Source organism: Rhinopithecus roxellana, chromosome 11 (genome assembly GCF_007565055.1).
Source record: "Rhinopithecus roxellana isolate Shanxi Qingling chromosome 11, ASM756505v1, whole genome shotgun sequence".
Taxonomy (NCBI): domain Eukaryota; kingdom Metazoa; phylum Chordata; class Mammalia; order Primates; family Cercopithecidae; genus Rhinopithecus; species Rhinopithecus roxellana.
This window is the reverse complement of record NC_044559.1, coordinates 39,340,372-39,365,938: the sequence shown is the minus strand read 5'-3', so window position 1 is coordinate 39,365,938 and position 25,567 is coordinate 39,340,372. Positions and strand designations below refer to the sequence as shown.

At 43.0% G+C, this 25,567-nt stretch overlaps 2 long non-coding RNA genes across 2 annotated transcripts; both read left to right on the top strand.

Moving 5' to 3' along the window:
* Positions 1–13,462: 13,462 nt before the first annotated feature.
* Positions 13,463–15,997, top strand: LOC115900484. Its single transcript, XR_004060162.1, has 3 exons — positions 13,463–13,654; positions 15,033–15,323; positions 15,925–15,997. It is a non-coding gene; the product is annotated as an uncharacterized LOC115900484 (long non-coding RNA).
* A 477-nt stretch (positions 15,998–16,474) lies between these two features.
* Positions 16,475–18,750, top strand: LOC115900485. The gene is made up of 3 exons (XR_004060163.1): positions 16,475–16,527; positions 17,075–17,175; positions 18,340–18,750. It is a non-coding gene; the product is annotated as an uncharacterized LOC115900485 (long non-coding RNA).
* Positions 18,751–25,567: the final 6,817 nt, after the last annotated feature.

The window sequence follows — 25,567 nt, the reverse complement described above, 5'->3', positions numbered from 1 at the left end:
GTTCTCCTTCTGAGAAATGGAGATAATAGTAGCTAGCTGATAGAGATGTGAGGATTAAAGGAACTAATGAATATGAAAGTGCTTAGAATAGATTCTCACACATAGCAAACAATATACTTGTTGGGAGACAATTCTCTGGACAATTCTTGCATTTCTACACGTCTTGGACGCAAGGCACTAAGTACGCTTTTGTTCCAAACTATCTTTGCAAGGATGTTTGTATGTAACATCCTCGGAAGATTGAGATAGTATCTCACTCAAGAGCAAAGAACAGACATGCTTACTCCCATTACAAAAGATTCGGTTTCCTAACTCAGAGTTCCTGTTCGTGAATGAAAGCCCTGCAGTGTACAGGTGTCCTTTGGCCCTCTTATTGTCATGCTTTAGGAATCAATGCAGAAATGCTGATAGCTATTTCTGTTGTGAGTAAATGTCTGAACCGAAAGTCTAGTGTCTTCTACCAGCATTTGTAAAGCTGGCCACTGACTTGCTAACTTGCAAGTAGGGTGAAATCTCAGACCCTTCATAGTTCTTGACAATTCTGTGAAAGTGTGTGTTTGTTAGTTCTTCTGTCATTATTATTCCACATTACTTGCCAATTTTCTGGAAGAAACAAAAATATAACTCATGGCCCTAGCCTTCAGAGAGTTCCCATTTGAGTCAAGGGGGTTAAATATGCAAAGATGACACAAAAGATATACAGTAGCAGGAAAGCACAGGCTTTGGAATAAAACTTGGGTTTGAATGTAGGCTGTGGATGCTCGCCAGCTATGGCAACTCTGTGCCTCAGATTTCTATTTGTAAAGTGCTATTGCTAATAATGCTTACTTTGTGAGGTTGTGAACATTAAGATAGTGCATGGAGAGAGCTTAGCACATACCTGGCATGCAGTAAGCACTCAGTTACCATTACTGGTGTTGCTCTATTGCTTTTGTGCTTAGGATACAAGCAGAGAGCACTTTCTCTCTCCTCCCTGGGTCTTCAGGGAAGTAAGGCCCCAGTACTGTACTTCCTTTCAGGTGGAAGCTGCTTTCCTTGGAACCACCAAACCCCAACTTAGTATGTCCCTGGATTCTCCCCAAAGAATTCCCCAGGGCTAAGCTCCTGTAGGTGGGTGGCTAAAGGACTGGCTTCAGAGTCAGACAGCTCTCAGTGCATGTATTCTTCGAGATTTAATATGATATATAATGCTTTGAAGTTTATGTGGTTATTTTTGATGATTTTATTAATGTGCATAATAGTCCTAGCACACAATATGTGTTCAGCCAATGTTAATCAGTGCCCACGGCTACAACACCATGATTTAATGGCCCATTCAATTTTCATGACTGTATTCCTAGGGTATTTCTCAATGACTCATACATGGTAGGTGTTCAGTAAATATTTGTTGATTTAATTGGCTTGAGTGAATGAAAGAAGTAATAAGTCCTTTCATCTTTTCTTTCAAGATATTTCTGCATTAAATCATCCTCAGTATATTTTTTTGAAAGCCAAGTTTTTCCCAAAGCTCTTCATGTCCTCACTTCCCTCTGCCACTGGTTTTTCAGCTGCTGGGGGCTACAGACCCTCTCTCTAGAAAGATGGACATGTGAACATAAGCACTGCATTTTGCACACAATTTCCGTGGTTCAGAGACCACCTGAACTTTTCCCTCTAGAGGACCCTGCTTAAACACTTCCATTCCAGGGTGTCCAGCCCATTGAGATGGCCAAGAAATCACATCCCACTCATCTCCCCAAAATCAGCAAGCTGTCATGGACCATCCTCAAACACAGTTGCTACTTTGTTCCTCTAATCAAGGCCACACAAGACCCACTTCCAATCTACTTGTGATTTACGGGTAGCAAAGGATTAAAACAATTCAAGTATTTTAGATTCCTATTTATAGCAGAATTGTGGTTTTCAAAACAAGCTAATGAGCTAATGGAAAAATTGTTAGTAATAATAGGTTCATTCAGTCTTATTGATCATGCTTGTAATTCTGAAGATTCCACATGTACTTTTTGTAACCATATTTCTCTTCCATTCTCTAGTTGTGAGAAAACCCAGTTGTCCAATAATTGTCAAGCTTCCCTTGGCCTTAGGGAATGAGCACTCAAGACCTTTCTGGGCCAAGTGTGGTCGCCGACTCCTGTCATCCTAGCACTTTGGGAGGCCGAGGAGGGAGAGTTGCTTGAGCCTAGGAGTTCAAGACTAGCCTGAGCAACATAGCAGGACTCCATTGCTACAAAAAATAAAAAATTAGCCGTATGTGGTGGTACACCCCTGTAGTCCCCAGCTACTTGGGAGGCTAAGGTGGGAGGATTACCTAAGCCCAAGAGGTCGAGGCTACAGTGAGCCATGATTGCACTGCTGCAGTGCAGCCTGACCCTGTCTCAAAAAAAACAAAAAACAAAAATACAAACAAAAAAACCCTTCTGGAGGCAGAAAGGAGGAAGTTTTCCAAAACCGTATCAAGTACCTAGCTTGACCTCAAAAAAACACAGAGGCAGAGTTGGTAATTGATTGACAGGAAGGGCAGCTCAAAGCAGGAAATGGAGAATGGTATGAAAACACTTAAGCAGTATTGCCTAAAGGAAGAACCTGAAAAGTTCAGCCATAGATTTTCTGAGAAGATGAAAGTGTAGGTGATAGCATACTCAAGAATCAGGCAGAGAGTTTTCCCCATTTGGAAGCTGAAAAAGGAATGATCTGCTGCCCAAGACAAGAAAATGATATGGGCCCAGAGGGAACTGTCACTCACACGTACACTGCCCAGGGGGCCGGAGAAGGATTACAGCCACCATTTTGGCTTCTCTAGAGTGAAGCAGCAAAACAATGTCTACTGGTTGCTAGGCAACCATTAGCCCATCGCTGCCCTTTTCCATTAAACATTATCTGGCTTTTTAGATTGTTTTAATTTATTTTCTTAAACAGGAAAGGTAATGCAACAGAGAATTAACGGTGCAACCTAACAATGAAAAAGCATTTGAGGTTCCCAAATCAGTGAAGGCTTTGCAAAGGTTAGATCACTCTTGGGTGGATGCCGAGATAGTGACAGTTGACTGAAATCTCTTCCCCAAACATTTCATCACTGGTCCTCATGTTTCCTAGTGCCAAAAATAATAACACTGTGGACATAATAATCTCTGAACATTGTAAAACGTAGGGCCTGGGATCTTTACAGTGATCCAGTTTGAGTAATCTCTGTCCTCTGCTACCACCTGCTCCAAGCTAGATCTTGTCCTGAAGCAAGTTTCTCTATCGGCAAAGAGTGGTTGTCAGAGGTGGTAGAATGGAGTTCTAACCCTGGTCAGCTTTGCAGTTAGTTAAAATCATGGTATCCAAAGAACCTGAGCTTAAATACATGGAAATAACACCTGTTTATGCAAGAAACGCTTTCTGACACATAAAAATGAAAAGTAACTGGTAGGAGCGAATAAGCATCTTTATTCAGATACACATTGCATTCCGATTTTAAACATACCTAATGACTTTTAGAACAAGAGGACACTGAGGTACCCAGCAAGAGGGTGGGAAATCAGGATGAAGAGAGTTACTGCTAGCCTGTCATGCACCATGCACACAGCCTATCTTTTTAAATACCAGTGGATTTCCTGGGGTAATGAGAGAAAAGAAGGCCTGGGCAAACCACACGTCTGCACGGACGTTCAAGTCCAGATCACTAAGAGACCAGTGAGGTATAGGATTATGGAGGCCTCACCCAGCCACCAGTGGCTCAGGGGCCCTGTTTAGAAAGAGATTGAAGGAAAGTAGATGGGTTAGTTCCATGGACTGGGGCTCAAAAATTTAAAGCCACACATAACGTTAGCTCTCTCGCTCCCACACACATTTAAGATAAAGGAGATGGCAGTGTTGTGCCGCCCGGAGGATGGAATACGCAGATAGCTAGGTTTCTATACTGGTTCTGCTCACTAGTCTGATCTTGGGTAACTTTTTTGGGTCATTTTTCTGTAAGTGAGGGCAATAATAACTACTTGGTCAGGGCTGCTGTGACAATTCAGCAATAAAACGTGGTCAATTGCAGCTAAGTATAATAATTATTATTATGACTTTATTGTTGCTGTTATCACCACCTCCACCTCTGATACTGTTCCTGTACAGCTAGAGAAACACTGCCTTTGGTTGCGCCTTTCAGATTTGTGTTCTTTCAGGCTGCCTTTGGTGCTCTAAGTGCAATTTCATCTGGATAAGAAGAGTATAATATATGTTGCTGAGGGCCCTTTAACAGGAAGGGACCTCAGGCTCAGCTCTACCCAACCAGATACCTGGCTTGTGGAGTAATTGACACCCTACAGGCAAGGGTGGACCAACTTCGTGATCGTGATACCTGCCAGGGTGTGAGGCCCAGTGTGACAGGTGTCAGTTTCATAGTCTTTGCAGATCCTGACATGTACTGAGATAGAAACGCCATTTTTTCCTATGTGCCTAGCACCATGCTAAGTACTTCTTATGCATTGTCTTATTTAATTTTACAACTCTGTGAAGCAAATGCTATTATCCTTATCTTGCACACGAGGAAGCTTACATGCAAAGAAGTTACACAACTTTCCTAAGACCAAACCCATAGTAAATGGCAAACCCAAGGCCTGAAGCTCTGCTAGACCCTTAGTAACACAATGGCCCCTGGCGTGTCCTGTGGGCCATCTGGTAATGAGAAAAAAGAAGGTCTGGGCAAATCACACATCTGCACGGAAGTTCAAGTCCCCATCTTCTGAGAGGCCAGTGAGGTATAGGATTATAGAGGCCTCACCCAGCGCAAAGAATGGCAGCTGACAGCGGCAGCATACTTGGGACATGAACTCCCGGAAAACCAACAGGCCCCTTCTGGTGCAGCCAACAGGGATGGGAGACATGAGATGTGCATTTGAGCGCTGTGGTTACCTGGGGTAGAGAATAGGTAGATGAATGAATTAGGAGAAGGAGGAAAGTTTGAACCAGAGGAATTTGGTTGTCTAGACTCAACAAAATGAGAAGAAATTTATTCAGTTATTTATTCGTTTAAGACACACTTAGCCAGGGACTGTACTAGTCATGGGGATAGAATGGTGAGCCAAGAAGAAGGAGAAGGAGAAGGAGAAGGAGAAGGGGAAGGGGAAGGAGAAGGGGAAGGGGAAGGGGAAGAAGAAAAAAGAGAAAAGAAGAAGAAGGGGGAGGGGGAGGGGTCTTTTCTCGTGCAGTCACTTCCCTCTTGTAGCTTACAGTGTAGTGCTAAAGAAAGATGTCATCAAAGAATCACCCAGACAAAAAGTCTACCTGGGATAAATGCTGTAATGGAGTTTGTGGTTTCAGGAGGGAGAGTAAGATGGTGAATATGACCTGATTGGGGAGACTTCTCTAGAAAGGGAGAAAGTGAACTAGAATAAGAGAGTGTGTAAGAGGGCTCTGTGCAGAGGGAACAGCCTCTGCAAAGGTCCTCTGAGGAGAAGGAGGCAGGGTACACTTAGAGCTTGACCAAAGCACTTGCACAATGAGTAGAATTTGTCAAGTCCACACAGTGTCCAGGCTTGTGGATCCCAGGGCTGCTAATGGGAGCAGGTACAGCATGTGGACCTACCCTGCCCCAGATTCCCACAGCAACCTGCTCCATTGGGAGCACTGCTTGTGGCCCTCAGCCTTTCTACTCACCTGTCGCCCACTCTGAGCAGCGTCATTGAGTCACAGCCTCTGTTTCCCTCTCTTGTCAAAGAGCTTCTACTTAGAGCTGTTACATCTGCTATGATCCGCCACTGCTCCAAAGGGGACCATGGTTCTGAAAGAGGCTTCACCAGGTGGAAAAACCATCACTAGGAATGCAGCAGCTTGACCACTGACCATACAAGGGTGCTTCCCATTCATTCCCAGAATGACCAGGCTCCCCTGGCCTCAAACTCCCCCTGCTGGATTCTGTAGAAGGGTGAGAGTTCATTGGCCTTTGGTGCCATGCAGACATGTGATACTTTAGAAGGGCATGGTTACAGCTTAGTGAAAAATCACTCCTATTATTATCATCATTTTTTATCATCAACTAGTTAAAAGGACATATGCCAGAAAATTCATGAGTAACTATGAGCATGATTCAGTTGAAGATCCATCGGCAAAATAATTTTTGAATAATGTGATACTAGTTAGCAAATATAAAAACTGTATCAACTTGGTCACTGTAGTAAACTCCCCAGAGCATGGATATAGAGCCCTTCCGTTAGAGCCGAGCTTTTCCTCCAATTTCAATTTTTAATTAAAAATTCGTTGCTTTGAAAGATATCTGAACACAAATTCCCCTCATTTTGTGGCGTATAAGAATTTTGAAATTGGTGCATTGTTGTAATAATCCCATTCAAATGATTCTATTTTGTTAGGAAAGGACAACGTGTTTTTGATCTGGAGAATTTTAGGAGAATTATAGTTGAGGTTTTCAAATAAATCAATATTTAGGGGTTCCTGCCCGATGGGAAGTGACCAGAGCTGTCAGTGCTTCTTCACAGAGCCTTCAACTTATGTGCTGTTTGCCATGAGAGTCCCAGCCACCCACACCGCATGCTCACACATGTTCCATGTCGCCATCACAGGGCGGTAGTGCTGTCACTGCCTGGGCAGGGCCCAGGGGCCACGATAGTGCAGGCTGAGGCCACCCTGAAGACTCCCCATTTGGCCACAAAGAGGTTTTCCTGCAAGGCCAGACTTTGGGGAAGTTGCCAGAGTCCGAGTCTGACCCCCAGTTGTGCAGATCCAGCCACCTGGCCTTGCCAGCGTTTCAGAGGTATTCCCACGCAGAGAAACTGACTTGTGCTAACTTTACTTACAAGAGCCCAATTTATGTAAACAAGATGCTAATTGATTAATTTACAAGAAGACACAAAACTCCCCAGGGAACTGGACTCTTGCATCCATGGATTAGCAGTCTCCTCTTGTAAGAAAATGACACAGGAGGCCCAAAATCACAGTCAGCTTTCTTTAGCCATGATGACTCCCTTTTCTAAACTTCAGCAGACCCCTCGCCCCTCGACCCACCCGGCACCAGCACCACCATTCTTATGAGTGCCTTCTTCCTTTTTCCATGCCAATACATTCCATCAGATTCATGTCTCCATCAGATTCATGTCCTCTGGGCCTCTCTAAAGTGACTTTGCTTGTCTGTTCTCCCATCTTTTAGGCACAGAATTGGAATTTAATCCTCTGAGACTAACCTGTTTTCAAGTTGGTGGTGGTGGTGACCATGTGGAGACTCCTTACTGATGCCTTCTGGTGCCACCTCCAATCGACGTACATAGTACATATTTGTAGCATGGTTTTAAAATGACAGTCAAAAATTTTTATTGAGTTTTAATATATATACAGTACAAGTAATCAATCTTAAGTGCATAGCTTGATGAATTTATATATAATTCCCATGAAACCACTTCTTCCTGGATCAAGATATTTCTAACATCTCTTCCCAGTCAATCACCACCTCCACCCAGAGGTAACCACCATTCTGATCCTAGAGGGTTTTGCCTGTTCTTGCACTTCATATCAATGAAATCTTAAAGTATGAGGTCCTTTTGTGTCAAGCTGCTTTTGTTCATCTTATGCTTGTGAGATATACTCATGTTGTGTGTGACAGTAGCACTCATTTATTTTTTATATAGGCAAACCAACCTTATTTTCTAATCATACTTTATTAGAAAATAAGCTTATATATATATATATTTGGTAAAATTAATTGAGGAATTTAAAATTATGATGAGCTAACACATCTGTTTAGAATTTGTGTTTCATTCATAGTTCTTGAGCTTTGAATCACGTACATGGTGGCTTTCACTCTAGACTGGAGACTCTAAACCCAAAGCCTTCAGGGAACAGACAGATAACATAAATAACATAAATGAGAACATGGGTGGAGTAGGGATTGCTAGGCCAGGTACAGAGGCCCAGTATTACCAGGTCTTCTGTTTTAAGGAGAAACCAAATATACAGATTTGTATAAAACCTCACTAATTCTTTACTTTAAAAATTTTGCAAGAGGACTGTTGTTTTAAATTTGCTGGTATATATAAACAATCCACAAATCTGTTAATTGTGCCTATCCTATTTTACCCTTTTCCTCCCCCCTAAGCTATTTGCTTCCTCATTAAACTAGTGAACTCCAGAAGATTGTGATGATGGCAACATAGTTCTTAGATTTCTCCAAATCTCCACATAAAAGAAAAAATAAAGTCGCAGCAACTAGACATCCAAACCATGAACTCCAGCATTCAAGTGGTTGGGGAAAACCCTTTAACAACTTTGAGACCTGCCTAGAATTGGCATCTCTTCAGGAGAAAGCAGAGGTAAGCAACAGGGCATCTGGGAGATCAGAGAAAACTTCCAAATAGCCACTAGGTATGTGCTGGAGAGCAGGATAACTTCAGAATAGACACCAGGTATGCACGGGGAAGCAGAGCAACACAGTTTGGGAACAGGTAAAGCTGAATGGGTGGGTGCAAGACACCTGCAATAAAGCCTTTAGGGGGTGGAGCAGCCGGGCCACTGTGAACTCTCAAAACGGAGTCCTGAAATCTGAGAATGAAATCAAAATGAGTAGACTAGAGAAAACACAGATGAAGAAGGAAAGGGAAGGTCCTGGGTACAGTTACAGAGGGAAACAGCCAGAAATTCACAGAAAGCAAGCCAGCATATTCACTCACATGCACACACACAGAGAAAGAGAAAGAGAATATTCAGAACTCTGTGAAGTTAGAAAAGCTCATTGAGCCAATCTTCCCTCTTAAAAGTTTAGGAAAACTAAAGTCACATGTAGATAACAACAAAAACATGTCATATAAAGTTAAAAGAGAATAAGGAGCCGAATGACATTCCTACAGGCAGTGAAAAAAATGTAAAGCTCACAGAAATGGTAATGCACCACTTCAAAACAGGCTAAAAGACATTAGAAAATGACATGGGCTGTGAAAGAACAGCATAAATCAGAATTAGAAAAACTCAGGAATCAGGCAGCAGAATTCGAGAAAAAACTACAAAGAAAAATAATTTTAGAAGAAGAGTAATCCAGAAGGAACAGACAGGAAATAAATGGCAAATAATATTTTAAGAGAAATAGGGAAGGAAAAGGAGAAAAAATTCAAAATTAAAAAAGAAAACAAAATATAGATAACAAGCATCGAAGAGGAAATCTAATGCAAGGAAACAGAGCAACCACTAAAAACCATGCTTCAAGCAATGTTTTCAAAAATCAGAAAATGATTTGAAAACGCATGTTGAAAAAGCATGCTATGTACCTGAGAGTGTTACCCAGAATAATGAACACAAAACCATACTGTAATGTAATTACTGGGTCTTGTCCAACACCAAGACAAATTGTAGTAAACTAGTAAAATTGCTGGTAAGGAAAAAAAGCAATCTCTAGCAAAAAGGCTGTAACTTAAAGAGGAAAGAAAATTAGTTATCGTCAGACTTTTCAAGGCAATGCTTTGGGTCATAAGAAAATAGAGTAACAGAGTGGCATATTTAAGATACTCAAGAAAATGTGAGCTAAGGATTTTAATTTATCAAAACTGATCTTCAGATACAAAAATAGTTCATACATGAACTATTATTATCATGTAAATATTCAGGGAAAATTATTCCATGAAGTCTTCCTAAGGAATCTAGTAAAGAATGAACTTCAGACTGAAGAGACATTGATATGATCTCTCCATTCCCATGGAGACCATGTCAGACATGGTCAAGACTGGTAGTGAGCATTCTATACATGGAGACGTGGAACTGAGGATAAAGAGCAAAGGACATTTGTAATATGTACTAGCTACATGATCTGACCATATATATATAGTACAGACAAAAAATAGGAGTCAGAGGGAATGAGGAGTATGCAGGACTAAATCCTGGCAAGTTATTAGGGAAATGTAAATCAAAACCACAATGAGACATAGTCACTTTAATGACTATGATTAATAATAATAATAATAATGGACAATAACAGGTGTTGGTGAAGATGTGAAGATACTAGAACCCTCATACATTGCTAGTGGGACCATAAAATGCTGCAGCCACTGTGGAAAACAGTTTGGTAGTTCCTCAAAAAGCTAAAGAGTTACCATATGACCCAGTAATTCCACTCCTGGGTAGATACCAAAAGAACTGAAAACAGGTGTTCACCCAAAAGCTTGTGCATAAACATGCATTGTGGTATTATTTGCAACAGACAAAAGATGGAAACAACTGAAATGTCTGTCAACTGCTAAATGGATAAACAAAGTGCTGTATATTCATACAATGGAATACTATTCAGATATAAAAACGAACTAAGTGCTTATGTATGTGACAACATTGATGAACCTTATGCTAAGTTAAAGAGGCTTGATACAAAAGGCCACATACTGTAATTATTCCATTTATACAGTCCAGAGTAGGCAATTGCGTAGAGACAGAAAGTAAATTAGTAATGTCCAGAGGAACAGGAGGCAGGTATGGGGAGTTAATTACTAATGAGTACAGGGCTTTTTTTTTTTTTTTTTTTTTTTTTTTTAGCTGGGATGGAAATCTTCTGAGGTTTTTTTTTTTTTTCAGTGGTGATGGTTAGACAACTCTGTGGAATATACTAAGAATCACTGAACTGCACACTTTTAAGATGATGAATTTTGTGGTATATGAATTATATCTCAATTTAAAAAAGTAAATATTGGCAGATCATAAAAATGACAGCTGAGCTTACATTACTCAGCTATTGGTACTGTTGTTTAGGCTAATGTTTTGCAGACATGGTCTATGACCCACCTGCATTGAATCACCCAAGATAATTGATCAAAATGCATTTTCCTGGGGTCCCACCCAGACCTCCTGAAACAGAATCTCTTGGAATGGGAAGCAATAGAATCTGTGTTTTTAGTAAACCTATGGGTAATTCTTTTGCACAAAATAATGCTTAAAAACTATCTTAGTGGTTAAGGTTATTTTTTATATTTTAAAAAAATCTTTCAATGAACAAGGGATGCCATGTGGCTACAAGTCCTAATAGGAAAAACAGCTCTTAATCGCAGACCAAAAGTATCATTCTGAGGTCTCTCTACATTATCTTCTAGAAATTTCCTTTCCCTTCCTCTCATGTTGAGCTCTTATCACCTGTACCCCACACCTTCCACCTACTCAATCTCTTGTTTTGGTGAGTCACTTCTTCCAGAGCTTCCCAAGAAAGAATACAGAGAAGAAGGCTTTTTTGGGCACTTACATGATTGAAAATGCCTGATCCATCTATGGCCATACCACCCTGAACATGCCCAAAGTAGTCTGAAAATGCCTTAATCCACCCTGTAATTGTTTGACAGCCTGAGTTTAGAATTCTAGGTTGGAATTAATTTTTCTTCTAAATTTGAAGTCTTACTCTGCTACTGTTTAGGTTTCATATTGCTACTGAGAAATCTGAAGACGTTGTGACTCCTGATTCTCTGTGTGTGATGTGTTCTTGTTTTTTTTCTCTTTCCTTTGGAAACTTGTAATTTCTTCTCTTTGTCTTCTGTGTTCTGAAAGCTTGTGTTGATGCATTTCTACAAGATCTTTTTCATTCATTGTCCTGAGTACTCAGTGGGCCCTTTTAATTTACCATCTAATGCCTTTCAATTATGGAACGCTTTCTTTAAATATTTTATGGGTATATTCCCCTTCTTAAAAAAAATTCTCCTCTCTTTCTAGAACCACTTAAATTTTTTTGCTCTATTTCTTAGGAAATATTCTCAATTCATGTTCCAAGTTTTCAATTGAGGGTTGCATTTCTGCTATATTTTAAATTCTTTGAGCTCGTTTATCAATAAAAATATTCCTTTTTTATAGTAATCTGTTCTTGTTTCATGATTGTAATATCTTATCCCTTAGAGGTTTATTTCTAATTAACATACTATATTTTTCCACCAGATTGCTTTTTAATGTTCATTTGTTTTTTTTTTTTCTATGTTTTACATTATAATGCTTGGTTGTCTCATCATATTTAAGAGTGGAGGGATGAAATGCTAATGTAAAGCTCTGGAAACAGGAGGGGAACTGAAGCACTTGGCTTTTTCTTTCATAAGATGACTTAACTAGACTGTGAGTTGGGAAAACATTAATGACAGTATTTCAAGTTGTCCCTTTCAGACTGATCAAACTATCCAAAGACTCTACTGGTCTCTCCATGGAAGATGGAGGCCTGGTTACCAGCTTTCTGGAACCTAAATAAATAAACAGGTAGGCTCTAAACTTCTTACAGATAGACATTCTCTTGACACCTCTGGTTTTGGGATATTTTCCCCTCCCTCAACCATGACTATTGTCCCTCAATAGTCACTCCCTTTTGTCTTCTCCAGAGAGGGATAGGGAAGGATGTCAGTGCTTAGAATGCGAAGTGCTTAGGAGGAGATTTTCAGTCTTCCTTATTTTAGCTGCCCTCGCCTCACCTACACTGATTCCATCTGCCCTGGGTGATGGGTCGGCCTTGATTTTCTCCCTGTTCTGTCAGGATTAGGTCATCTCAAATCTGCTCTGTTCTTTTCTTCATCTATTAATTTTGCTGCGAATGACTCCTTTTACATTTTACTGCCCTTGGAGATACATGCCTTTTAAAAACAATGGTTTTACTATTATTTGATAGGAGGACTGGAGGTAGGTAATTTCCACCTATCATCTTTATCCAGAAGTCTCTCTTAGTTTTTAAAATAAAAATTACTGAGGTGTGATGCATGTACATTAAGCTGCATCCATTTAAAATGTGCAATTCGATTAGTTGTGATGAAAGTCTACACCTATAAAACCTCCACCACAATTGAGATACAAAATATTTCCATCACCCCCAAAAGATTCTTTTTGCCTTTGTAGTCCGTCCCTCCCTCCAATGCCCCAGGCAACCCCTGATATGCTTTTTATCACTGTAGGTTAGTTTGCATTTTCTATAATTTTGTGTAAACGAAATCATACAATATATGCTCTTTTGTGGGGAGTCTGGATTCTTTCACTCAGCATAAAGATTTTGTGATTCATACATGTTGTTACATGTACCAGTAGTTAATTCCTGTATATTACTGAGTAGTATTCCACTATGTGGATGTAACACAAGTTGTTTATCCATTATTCTGTTGTAGGACATTTGGTTGTTTGCAGTTTGGGGCCATTGTGACTAAAGCAGTTATGAATGTTCGTGTACAAGTCTTTGCTTGGGACCTTTCATTATTTCTTAACTGAACTATTTCAGTTGACCTCTTCCTGGGTCTTGCTGTCTCCAACCTCTCCCAATGGCAATGCAGCCTACATATTATTTGCAGAACATACTTCTAAAGGCACGGCTCTGGTCCCACCACACCTTCAATCATGTATCATAGTCTACAAGTAAAAGTCAAAATTCTTTATTGCCAAGAACATCCACCTATCTTTCTACATAACCCACCCCTTAGCACCTTTCCTCTGTCCATACCAAACCCCACTGTCCTCTAGCTGTACCTTCTACACTTTCCTACTCCTACTCCCCGTTTCTTCCAGGAGAGCCTCCTCCCATCACTGCACATCAGATGTGCTGCAGCTTTTGCAGGTGTGGAAGAAGGACCATTTCTGTCTTGATATTCAAGTTGGATGTCTATCCCTCCTATAATTCTCCATCACCTTTTCTGTGCCTCTCATGAACTCACAGCACTCTGCATAGAGGAAGCTCTCTGCTCTCTACTTGATGAGTAAACAAGTAAGTGCATTTATAATCCTGTGTGTAGAATGCATTCACCACAATGTGGCTTACCCTGCATCATTGGGACATGAAATAAAACATATAAGTGAGTTATCCAGGGAGCTTAAATGTAATAGCACTTAAAATATTAAACCGTTTTATGAAAATATTTCTTAAATGAGTTAAAAATGCCTCTGCCCTCTTAACCAGATTTAACTGAACATAACTTAGATTTTTTGTTTTTTGTTTTTTGTTTTTTTGAGACAGAGTCTTGCTCTGTCGCCAGGCTGGAGTGCAGTGGCGCTATCTCAGCTCACTGCAACCTCTGCCTCCCAGGTTCAAGTAATTCCCCTGCCTCAGCCTACCGAGTATCTGGTACTATAGGCGTGTGTCGCCACACCTGGCTAATTTTTTGTATTTTAGTAGAGACGGCGTTTCACCGTGTTGGCCAGGATGGTCTCGATCTTCTAACCTTGTGATCCACCTCCCTTGGCCTCCCAAAGTGCTGAGATTACAGGCGTGAGCCACTGCACCCAGCCAGTTTAGACCTTTTAAGAGGTCAGTGTGATCACTGTAATCACCATTTATAGGTATGTGCCATAGTACAGGGATGTCCATGGGCAGTTGTGTGTGTAGAGCTTTTACTCCTTCACTAATGACCCCATATGGCTATATGTATGTACTAGTATTTCCTTTCTCCCTTAGGCTATCATTTCTTACTGCACAGTGCCTGGTTCCTGCCTTATGTTATTCATAATTACCAATGTAATGGCCTGTAGGGTAGAGAGAATAGGTTTTGTTCAATTACATGGACTGATCAAACTCTTAGATATGGATAGATATGCGATAAAGCAAGAATGGTAAAATGCTAATAGTAGAACCTTGGCCTTGGGTAAAAAAAAAAAAAAAAAAATCTTTCCTGTAAAATACTTTCAACTTTGCTGTATCTATACAACATTTGCAACATAAAATGTTGGGAAACAAAGCTCCTGTGGAAAAGGATTCTGGTTATCTTCCATCTTTCTCCTCCTGAAAGAGGAGAAAGAGGAGAAATTGTTGTAGCTGTCTCGTGACAGTGATGGCTGTTTTTTCACACTCAGGACCCAAGGAACAGGAAGACAGAGGATCTGGGTCCCTGGTGCACTCCTCAAACAGCTACACCAGTAATTCCCTTTGTGAGCTCTTGCTGCAGGAGGCAAACCAATCCTCAACTGTGGGAGACAGGGTTGCCTGGATTTTCTAACTGATAAACTTGGATGCTCTAGAAAAACAAATACTTGCTTGAAAAGTTTTGAATTCAGACAGGTGGCTCACAGAGAGAGAGAGCTCCAAAACACTTTTCTTTCCCCAGCGCCTTTTGCAATACACTTGTTGAAATTTCTTCTCTGTGGCACAGCATCTCATTAGATAGACACGGAAAGTGGTGGCCCAATTTTGAAGAGAGGATCTGATGAACTCTTGAGCAGAGGACAGCAGCACTCAGCAGGCTGTGGGGTCGGAGATCCCCTGATTCCATTTTGGAAAAGCACCCCAGCCAAGCAGTTGAGAAGTCGTTACCATGGACAAGGACGTCATGTCGGGCTCTGCACAGCCTCAAGCAGGGGACCAAGGCAAAAGAGAGCATGAAATCTGAAGCTGTGATCCCTGGTCAAAGACTGGCCTGGAGAGCTGGGAATTTCCTGAATAGGTGCTAATGCGAAATGACTTAGTGTCCCTGGTGGGGGGTCCTGATTTACTAGCAACATGCACTCATGGCTAACTTTTAAAAAGTGAAGTCCCAAAGTGTGATCTGATCGCAGAGCTCCTTCTCCTCTTGTTAAAAAACAAATTACATTAAGAGTTCTCCTATTTTGATCACAGAGTGATTTTTAAAATACGTATTTATTAGGATTGTAGCATATTTGCTAGAAATGGCTCAGCAAAGCATTTCCTTTCCCTTCCCATGCTGGGCCAGTATTTACCACCTGCCCTCACTTCACTTCTGTGTCTCTTGAAGCTGGTTTCCCCCTAAGGAAAGGGGTCTCACTGCCTTTGTTTACACATGGATATGGCCTACCCGCTTCCTGCAACAGCAGCTGCGGGAGGCTAATTCTCCAACCTTGGAATGTCGGGAGGTGTGCGGAGGGCTGTTCTTCTTTCCCCCCAAGACAAAAGCTCTTTACAAGGATGCTTCCTGTTAAAGAGTGGGAATAGGATCTCAAGATTGCAAAGGTTTCTAGAACCTGGTCAGAGCTGACTCTGCTCAGTGTCTGTTGTTACAGCAAGGGCATGTACTTCCCTCCACGCAGGCCTGAAAGCTGTGTGTACCTCTGACTTCATGGTGTTTGCTTGCCTGTGACCCAGAAGATAGCATCACATCATGGACCTGAAACTCCAGAAAGTGCAGCTTGGTGCAGAGAAGACTGTGCAGGTATCTGCAGGTGACCCTGATTCTCACTGGGGCTCCCTGGGCTGATGCCAAGGCTGTGGGCCACTTTAGAATGTGTCTGTCCTCCGGCCTCAAAGTTCTTGGATACACTTCCTGGGACACTATGTGGAATGGGTGAGGAGAACCAGATCCCCTCTGGATAGGGGAGGAAGGCATTTGAGGAACAACAACAGCTTTCTGGGTCAAGAGTCTGCACACCAGCCTTGGAGAGAGCAGCCCCAGCCTCCAGACCGTAAGGGCTGCCCCTATGGGTTAGGAGGATCCAGGGTGTGAGTCTCCCTTGGGAAAGGCTTCCTTCCCAGAGATATTTTCCTAGTTTATTCTATACTTGGATGTTTGATATGGTTTGGCTTTGTGTCCCCACCCAAATCTCATCTTGAATTATAATCTTCAGGTATTGAGGGAGGATCCTGGTGAGAAGTGATTGGATCATGGGGGCGGTTTCCTCCATTCTGTTCTGATAGTAAGTGAGTTCTTATGAGATTTGATGGTTTCACAAGTATTTGGCAAGTTCCTCCTACACTCACTCTTCCCTCTCCTATTGCCATAAGAAGGTTCTTGCTTCCCCTTTGCCTTCTGCCATGATTGTAGGTTTCCTGAGGCCTCCCCAGCCGTGCAGAACTGTGAATCAATTAAACCTCTTTCCTTTATAAATTACCCAGTTTTGGGAAGCTCTTTATAGCAGTGTGAAAACGGACTAATACAATGCCCAACTCACTGCCTTCAGCCCAGCTCTCACTCTTCTGAGCTCAGACCCTGTTATCCAATTGCCTGCTGAACATCTCTTTACTCTCCTTCTTAATGAGAGGTCCAGGAATCACAGGATTTAGCTAACTCCTACTCAACCTCTAGGCCTCACATTAGATGTCCCTTCCCCCAGGAAGCCTTCCCTGACTCTCTCTATCCTGACAGGGTGCCCCCCTCCTATGCACCACGTGGGTTTGTACCTCCTCTATCACAAACCTTAGCATATTCTGCTGTGAGTCCTTGCACTGTGTCTCCTCCACCAGGCTGCAAGCTCCATGAGGGCAGGACTGCACCTCTGTTTTGTTCATGGCTGTGTCTCCAGCACCTGGTTGGAGGCAAGGTGCCAAGGCAGTGCTCTGTAAAGGTATGTCCAAAGTGAAACTGAAGGAATTACTACACCATCCAAGTCTGCACACAAGTGAGTTTGAAGTGTGACTGTTAATGGTAGTGCTTAACTCACAGGCTGGCTTCAAAGCCACTTCCAAAAGAGAAACTTGTAAGATGGTTGAGCCACAAAATTGAATAAACCTCCCAAGCTAATTGGGTCTCTGAGTGGGATTGTGCTCCTTTGAATAAATATGCTTTAATACGATCGTTTAAAAACAAAAACAAAGGGGTCTTGTTGAATTAGCCAAACCTCACACAACGACAACTCACGAAACACCAGGGTGGCTTTTTTCCCTGCGGTTTTATTCTGCATTTTTTTTCTGTAGTTGCCTCTTCTTGCGCTGTCGAAAAGCCAGAGAAATAAAGAGGTATGTGACAGATTTGCCGTTGAGCAACTCTTTGCTTTTATCAATCCTGAGGTGTTTTTTGTTTTGTTTTGTTTTGTTTTTCCCAGAAAAAACAAGGGAAGGAAAACAAACTTGGGATTGAATTACAAAGTATTCATTCTGGGTGCCACATATATGAAAAAACAAAGGGGACTGGGTGGGGATAGAGAAACCTGAACAAATGTCTGCTGAATACCTACTATGTGCAAGGCAGTGTAAGCAACTACCATGTGCTGTTCTAGACTTTTTTTTTTTTTCTTTTTTGAGACAGAGTCTCACTCTGTCACCCAGGCTGGAGTGCAATGGCACGATCTCGACTCACTGCAACTTCTGCCTCCTGGTGGAGGCGATTCTCCTGCCTCAGCCTCCCGATTAGCTGGGATTACAGGCATGTGCCACCACGCCCAGCTAATTTTGTATTTTTAGTAGAGACAAGGTTTCATGATGTTGGCTGGGGTGGTTTTGAACTCCTGACCTCAGGTGATCTACCCGCCTCAGCTTCCCAAAGTGCTGGGATTATAGGCATGAGCCACCGCGACCGGCCTAGACATTTAAAGTATCTAATTCCTTTAGTGTTTGCAATAAGTCTGTGAGGTGGGTATTTTTATCTTGTTTTATAGACAGGTGAGCTGCCAGGGAGAAGGGGAGCAACAGAGGTTAAGTTACAGAATAGCACATGGTTGGGGGCTGGGGTGCTAGGATCAGACCACAGACTCTTCAGATTTCAAGGTCATGCTTTCTCCACCACATTGCAGAAATTTTCAACCCTGATGACTGAAGCCGACTGGAAGTCTGCAAATTCGAGTTTGAACACCCAAGATTCGACGTAAAACAAGCAAGCTTGATTGGTGGTCAGAAAATACTGTCAAAGAAAGGATTTCTTCCTGTCACCCCCCTTGTATGATTTATGTGAATTTTGTTGCCTGTCACATTGGGGTTAAAACAGCCTCTAGCTATTCAGATCCAGGACGTGGGTCCCAAGTCACCCACTGCATATGGTCAAGCATTTGGGAATCAGGGATTCCTTTAAGAATTTGGGAAAAAAAAAAAAAAGTATGGTCCCTCTTTAAAAATAAAATGCACAAAAACTTATATAGAATTCAAGGAAGACCAGAAAGCCTTGGAGTTTGGGGAGGGTTATTCCCAAAACTCTAGGTCCCAGAACTGGATGCTAGACTCTTCAGTGACAGTCTTGCTCCCTGTGTGTGTGTGTGTGTGGTGGTGTGTGCGGTGTGTGGTGTGTGGTGTGTTTGGGGTGTGTGTGGTGTGGTGTGTGTGTGTATGTGTGGTGTACAGTGTGTGTGGTGTGTGTGTGCGGTGTGTGTGGTGTATGGTGTGTGTGTGTGGTGTATGTGGTGTGTATATATGTGGTGTACAGTGTGTGGTATGTGTGGAGTGTGTGTGGTGTGGTTGTGTGTGGTGCACAGTGTATGTGGTGTGTGGTGTGTGTGATATGTGGTGTGGGGGGGTGGTTGTGTGTGCGGTGTACAGTGTGTGTGTGGTGTGTGGTGTGTGTGTGCATGATGTGTGTAGTGCGTGTGGTGTGTGCATGTGGTGTATGTGTGCAGTGTGTGTGGTGTGTGTGGTGTATGTGTGGTGTGTGTGTGCGGTATTTGGTGTGTGGTGTGTGCGTGTGTGATGTGTATTGTGTGTGGTGTGTATTTGGTGTGTGGGTTCTGTGTGTGGTGTGTGTGTTCAGTGTGTGTGGTGTGTGTGTGTGTTGGGTGCAGTGTATGTGGTGTGTGTGTGTGGTGTGTGGTGTGTATATGTGTGGTGTACAGTGTGTGGTATGTGTGGAGTGTGTGTGGTGTGGTTGTGTGTGGTGCACAGTGTATGTGGTGTGTGGTGTGTGTGATGTGTGTGGGGGGCTGGTTGTGTGTGCGGTGTACAGTGTGTGTGTGGTGTGTGGTATGTGTGTGCATGATGTGTGTAGTGTGTGTGGTGTGTGCATGTGTATGTGTGCAGTGTGTGTGGTGTGTGTGGTGTATGTGTGGTGTGTGTGTGCGGTATTTGGTGTGTGGTGTGTGTGGTGTGTGTGATGTGTGTAGTGTGTGGTGTGTGTGTGGTGTGTATTTGGTGTGTGGGTTCAGTGTGTGTGGTGTGTGTGTGGTGTGTGTGTGTGTGGTGGGTGCAGTGTATGTGTGGTGTGTGTGTGTGTGGTGTGTGATGTGTGTGGTGTGTGTGGTGTGTGTTTGGTGTGTGGTGTGTGGGTTCAGTGTGTGTAGTGTGTGTGGTGTGTGCATGTGGTGTGTGTGTGTAGTGTGTGTGTAGTGTGTGTGTGCAGTGTGTGTGTAGTGTGTGTGGTGTGTGGGTGCGGTGTGTATTTGGTGTGTGGTGTGTGTGTGATGTATGTAGTGTGTGGTGTGTGTGGTGTGTGTTTGGTGTGTGGGTTCAGTGTGTGTGGTGTGTGTGTGTGCAGTGTGTGTGGTGTGTGTGTGGTGTGTGTTTGGTGTGTTATGTGTGTGGTGTGTGTGTGATATGTGTAGTGTGTGGTGTGTGTTTGGTGTGTGGGTTCAGTGTGTGTGGTGTGTGTGTGCAGTGTGTGTGTGTGGTAGGTGCAGTGTGTGTGTAATTACAGTAAATACTCATTTAACATCATCAATAGATTCGTGAAAATGAAAACTTCAAGTGAAACAACATGTAACAAAACCAATTTTTTCCTTGTCAACATTACAATAAAAAGAAGAAACGATGTTATTTGAAGATCTACTGTACATAGTTTTCCTTAAAGTTGCAGTTTCCAACAGCCTATTGACAATGTGAAGCAAGGACTTACTGTGTACATATAGTGGAGCGCAAGGCAGAGATAAGTAGAAAATAAAAGTTAACCATCTTCTTCCAGAATCTATTCTATAGCTAGAAATGAGCACTAGGCTTAGAGCTATTTGCATGTGTCTCCTCTAGTACTGCAGCCTCCTTGCAGGCTAGCCCTTCCCTGCCTGCAGCATTTGGCTTAGGGCCTCCCAACTTGCAGGTGCTTTGGGTAGGTATTGGTTGATGAATTAACTATTATTTTTGCAATTATTCAACCGCTTACCCAACTTTATATCTAAACAATAGCAGGTTACTTTACATGAGCAAAGATTACCTTGCAATGCCATGTCCTGGATTTTGGTCCCTGTGCTGCTGCTAAGCAGACGGTGGCACCTTGGTCAAGTCAATCCTGCTCGCTGGGCCTCATTCATTCATTTTGACTGTGCCCTTGCTATGCACCAGAGGCTGAGCCGGGAAGTCACTGAGGTTACAGGATGGATGATTCCAGGTCTCCAAGGTCAAGAAGATCTGTCTGTAGGAAGCCTTGAACATAAACAAGTAAGGGTGATATTTTAATTGTTTCACAACCATCAAGGCCAAGGCACGAACCCCACAGCACCCTCATCCTGGGGCATCACAGCCTGGCAGAGCCCTGCAAAGGAGCACAGTCAGTACCAAAAGACCATTGCCACAGTGCAGGTGTGATCCAGGTTCAGTAACGGCAGGACAAGATGCCTCAATGTTCTCAGTTGCCAAATCTGTAAAATGGGAGGTTAGATCAGAGCAGAGTTTAGTCAATTATAGCCCTGCCAGTGGATCAAATTTGACCTGCCAGTTATTTTTGTAAACAGTTTTATTGAGTACAGCCACGCTCATTTGTTTACATATTGTCTAGAGCTGTTTTTACACTATAACAGCAAGAGTTAAGTCACTGCAACAGAGATTGTATGGCCCACAAAGCCTAACATTTTTACTCTCTTGCCCTTTACAGAAAGGCTTGCCAACTTTTGACTGGATAATCTCTAGTTTTCTTTTCATCACAATACCTCCATGACTTTCCAAGCAGGTAGAACACACCGTTTGCATTAAATGTGGTTTTCTTTAAAGAAAGTCTTTGTGTCCCAACCAAACAGTGAGTGGCATTTTCTGAGACAATGGGGACTGGAGACCAAGCCCTTGGAATACGGAATGGAGGCTGGGCTCTGTCCCTTGAGGAGACTTTTTTTTGTTTGTTTGTTTAGACGGAGTCTCGCTCTGTCGCCTGGGCTGGAGTGCAGTGGCGCGATCTCGGCTCACTGCAAGCTCCGCCTCCTGGATTCACGTCATTCTCCTGCCTCAGCCTTCTGAGTAGCTGGGACTACAGGCGCCCGCCACCACGCCTGGCTAATTTTTTGTATTTTTAGTAGAGATGGGGTTTCACCGTGTTAGCCAGGATGGTCTAGATCTCCTGACCTCGTGATCCACCTGCCTCGGCCTCCTAAAGTGCTGCGATTACAGGCGTGAACCACCGCACCCAGCGAGACTATTTTTTATTCTGTGCAAAAATTTCTGCTCATTGCCTTGATGAGCCCATTAGGGAGTTGTTTATGAGTACTGGTTGGTGAGCAGATACTTGCACTAAAATGGACACTTCCAGAGAGTCACAGTTGACAAACTCACTCACCTGTGTAAGAGCTGATCCACATGCAAACTGAGGGGTCTACTTGGCTTGTTAGGCTAGCTCGGAAATCATTCATTCTGTTATGGGTTTTCTTTGCAAGACTCCAGAAGAAAGTAAGAATCAGTAGATTGGAACTGGGCTTACCCCAGGAAAGTCTGAGAGGAGCAGGCTCTGAGCAGTTCCTGGGAGGATCAGTGAAGCCTGGAGCAAGTAGAAAAACAAGCGATGCTAGCCTGAACTGCATTTCACTCCAGTCTTGTACCCTTCCTTCTCTTGGAGAATCCCTTCTCAGTCTTTTCTCTTGATCCATTGAAGGTAGACTCCAAGTCACTAGATCTCTTATTTATCTTGGAACCACTGTGGGTGATTGCATTATTGTCCTTAACTTCTTACCCTATCCTGTATGCATCCTCTCCTAGTGGCTCCATAGCTCTCACAGTATCTCCATGGGCAGAATGGCAGAATGGAGTTTCATGCTTCTTGAATTTGGGCTTGGCCATGTGACTTGTTTTGCATAATGATATATGGGCGGAAGTGACAGTATGCCACTCTGAGCTTAGACTCATGTTTTGCTTGTTATTTGGTACCTCTATCATCACTATAATATGATAAACATGACCAGGTCAGTGCACTGGTCAATGAAGGATGAAGCCTGTATGACGTAGGGTTGCCCCACCCAAACATCAGAGCTGCAGTGGGAAACAGCTGCCAAGATACCTGCAGCAGGGCCCTCAGCTGAGCCAAGCTTTCATCAGCCAAATCCCAGTAGACCCAAGATATGAGCAACAATAAGTCATCGATATCTGAAGCCACTGAGATCTGGGTGATTTGTTACACAGCAAAGCTAACTGATACCAACCTCCCACAAGCTCTGGAAAAAATTGTTTATCACGAAGCAAGATAACTATTACATGAAGGGGCCAGGGAAAGTCTACCAATGGATTACCAATGGCATGGATTGGCATGGATTTACCCACGGTCTAGGCAAACACTAGACATGGATAGAGTCCTTTTTGTTCATGGATAAAGAAGGAGAATAAGGAGGTGGAAGGGAGAAGAAAAGAGAAAAAGAGAGGAAGAAAGTGAAGGAGAGAAAGAGAGAGAATATGGAGCAATTGATTGAGTAAAAAGAAGAAAAGATGAGTCTATAGCTTAAGAGAAGAATACAACTAAAGATGCAGAAAAAAAATCAATATTTTGAAAAGCATTTATCTAAGGAAACAAGTTTTTGGATAGCTTCTGCTTGACACTTTCAATAAAATTTAAGAGAATATGGACTTACAAAATTAAGAAATTAAATGTAAGATAAAACAACAGTGTTCACAGTATGACCCAGGTTACATTTTGAAAACACTTCCCTTTCTCTCTTATCTCCAAGCAGAATCGATCACTCCTGTCCCTCTACCCCTGAAGCACCTTGTTCCGCCTGCTCGAGTCAGTCAAGTACTACCTGCTGTGTTCCATTATGGTGGGTGAGTTCCTGGGATGTTGTGACCTCTTTGAAGGAAGGCCCGTACCTGGTGAAATTCCTTCTTTGGTCTGCCGTGACAAGAGAGACTGGGCACCCAGAAGAAACACACTGAAAGACCCTTTTTAGTACTAAAATGACACCCAGAAACAGGATGCTCCTATCACCAGCATTGAGAAAATGTAGAGTGGAGATGGTGATACAGCACAACTTTGGTCTTTACTCTATCCTGAGTGATGTTGAGAGCTGGTGAGCCGGAGACAAGAGCACCTGGCCACAGGCACAAGGCAATGATTCCTCTCTTGGTGCTATCAGTCATCACCTATCCAACAATCTGTCATACCCACCCTCCCTGGGGAGGAAGGGAGGGCTTTCCCAAGCCTATGGAGAGTACAAAGAGAAGCAGGGCTTCTTTGACATTGAGAGGTTTATTGTTCCAGTCCAACACTTGGAATGTCTCCTGTTTTCTCTGAGTGAAGTTTCCCTGGGTGGCCTTGGGGAGTCCTCATCATGGCTGGTTTCTCAAATGGATATTTAGATGAAGCTTTTGGAGTGCCTGCAAAATGGCAGTAAGATTCAGCAGTAGGATGTGCCAGGGGGTCTCAGCTGCAGAAAGAGCCATGTTCCAAAGTTAGGAGCAGGGCAAGGAGGGAGGCACAAGAAAAGCAGCCAGCATTTGCTTACCTTCTTAATGTGTCTCCTGGTCTTGCTGCTGATGTTTCAATTGCACATTAATGAGTCACTTTTTTCATATCCTCCTGCATGGTTCTAACCACTAGTAAGTAAACATACAGCCTTTGAACAGTTGTTGAAAAAGTGCCACTTTTGGAGAATGTGATCAGGCTAAGATGCCTTTCTCATGATCAATCCCATCCCTCTGCCCTCATCCCTGATTATGCTATCGCTTTGCAACCTCAGCAGGTCTCTCTTTTTTGATCACCCCAAGAACTCACCTAAGTCTGGAAGAGGCTATGCCCACTAGGACACAGTGCTGGCCTTTGGTGCTTATATACATCTTCCCTGCTTGGCCCTCCTAAGGTCTGTTCACAGTGGATGCCTGGGGAGATGAGGAGAAAAGGCATGGGAAGGGTGAAGTGCAAAACCACAGAAAACCTCTGGCATGAATTTTCCTTGAATTTCTTTCTGTCTCCCACAGCCCACTGGGGCACCTCAGAACCCCACTGGGATGCGAACTTGGACATCTTTCTGCATACCTGTGCATGGTAGTGAACACATGAGTGTCTGGTTTATAAAGCCACCCCTGCTGACTCTGGCCCTGCCCCTCCACCTCTAAATGTGCAAAGCTCAAATGTATCTATTGCTATTACCTTGATGGTTCTGGCTCAGGGTCTGTCACCAGGTTGCAATCAAAATGTTGGCTGGGGCTGCAGTCATCTGAAGCCTTGACTGGGGCTGGAGGATCTGCTTTCAAGGTGGCTTAGTTACATGGATAGTAAATTAACTCTGGTTATTTGTAGGCGGTTTCAGTTCCTCCCTGCGTGGGCCATTCCACAGTGCTGCTTAAGTCTCCTCACAGCATGGCAACTGGCAAGTGAACCAAAGTAAGTGATCCCAGAGATCACAAGGTGAAAGCTGCAGTGACTTTGCAACCTACCCTCAGAAGTCACACCCCATCATTTCCTCAATGTGCTATTGGTTGCATAGTAGCCCTATTCAGCGTGGAAGGAACTACGCAAGAGCATGAATGACAGGAGATAAGAAACACTGGGGGCCATATTGGAGGCTGACTACTATACTTAGTGATATAGTTTGGATATTTGTCCCTGGTTAAATCTCTTATTGAATTATAATCCCCAGTGCTGGACGTGGAGCCTGGTGGGAGGTATCTGGATCATGGGAGTGAATCCTTCATGGCTTGGTGCTGTCTTTGTGATACTGAGTTCTCGTGAGATCTAGTCATTTAAAAGCTTGTGGCACCTCCTCTGTCTTTCTCTTGCTCTGCTTTCATCATGTGATGTGCCTGCTCCCCCTTCACCTTTCATCATGATTGTAAGCTTCCTGAGGCCTCCCCAGAAGCCAAGCAGATGTTAGCACCACACTTCCTGCACAGACTGCAGAATGTGAGCCCAAATAAACCTCT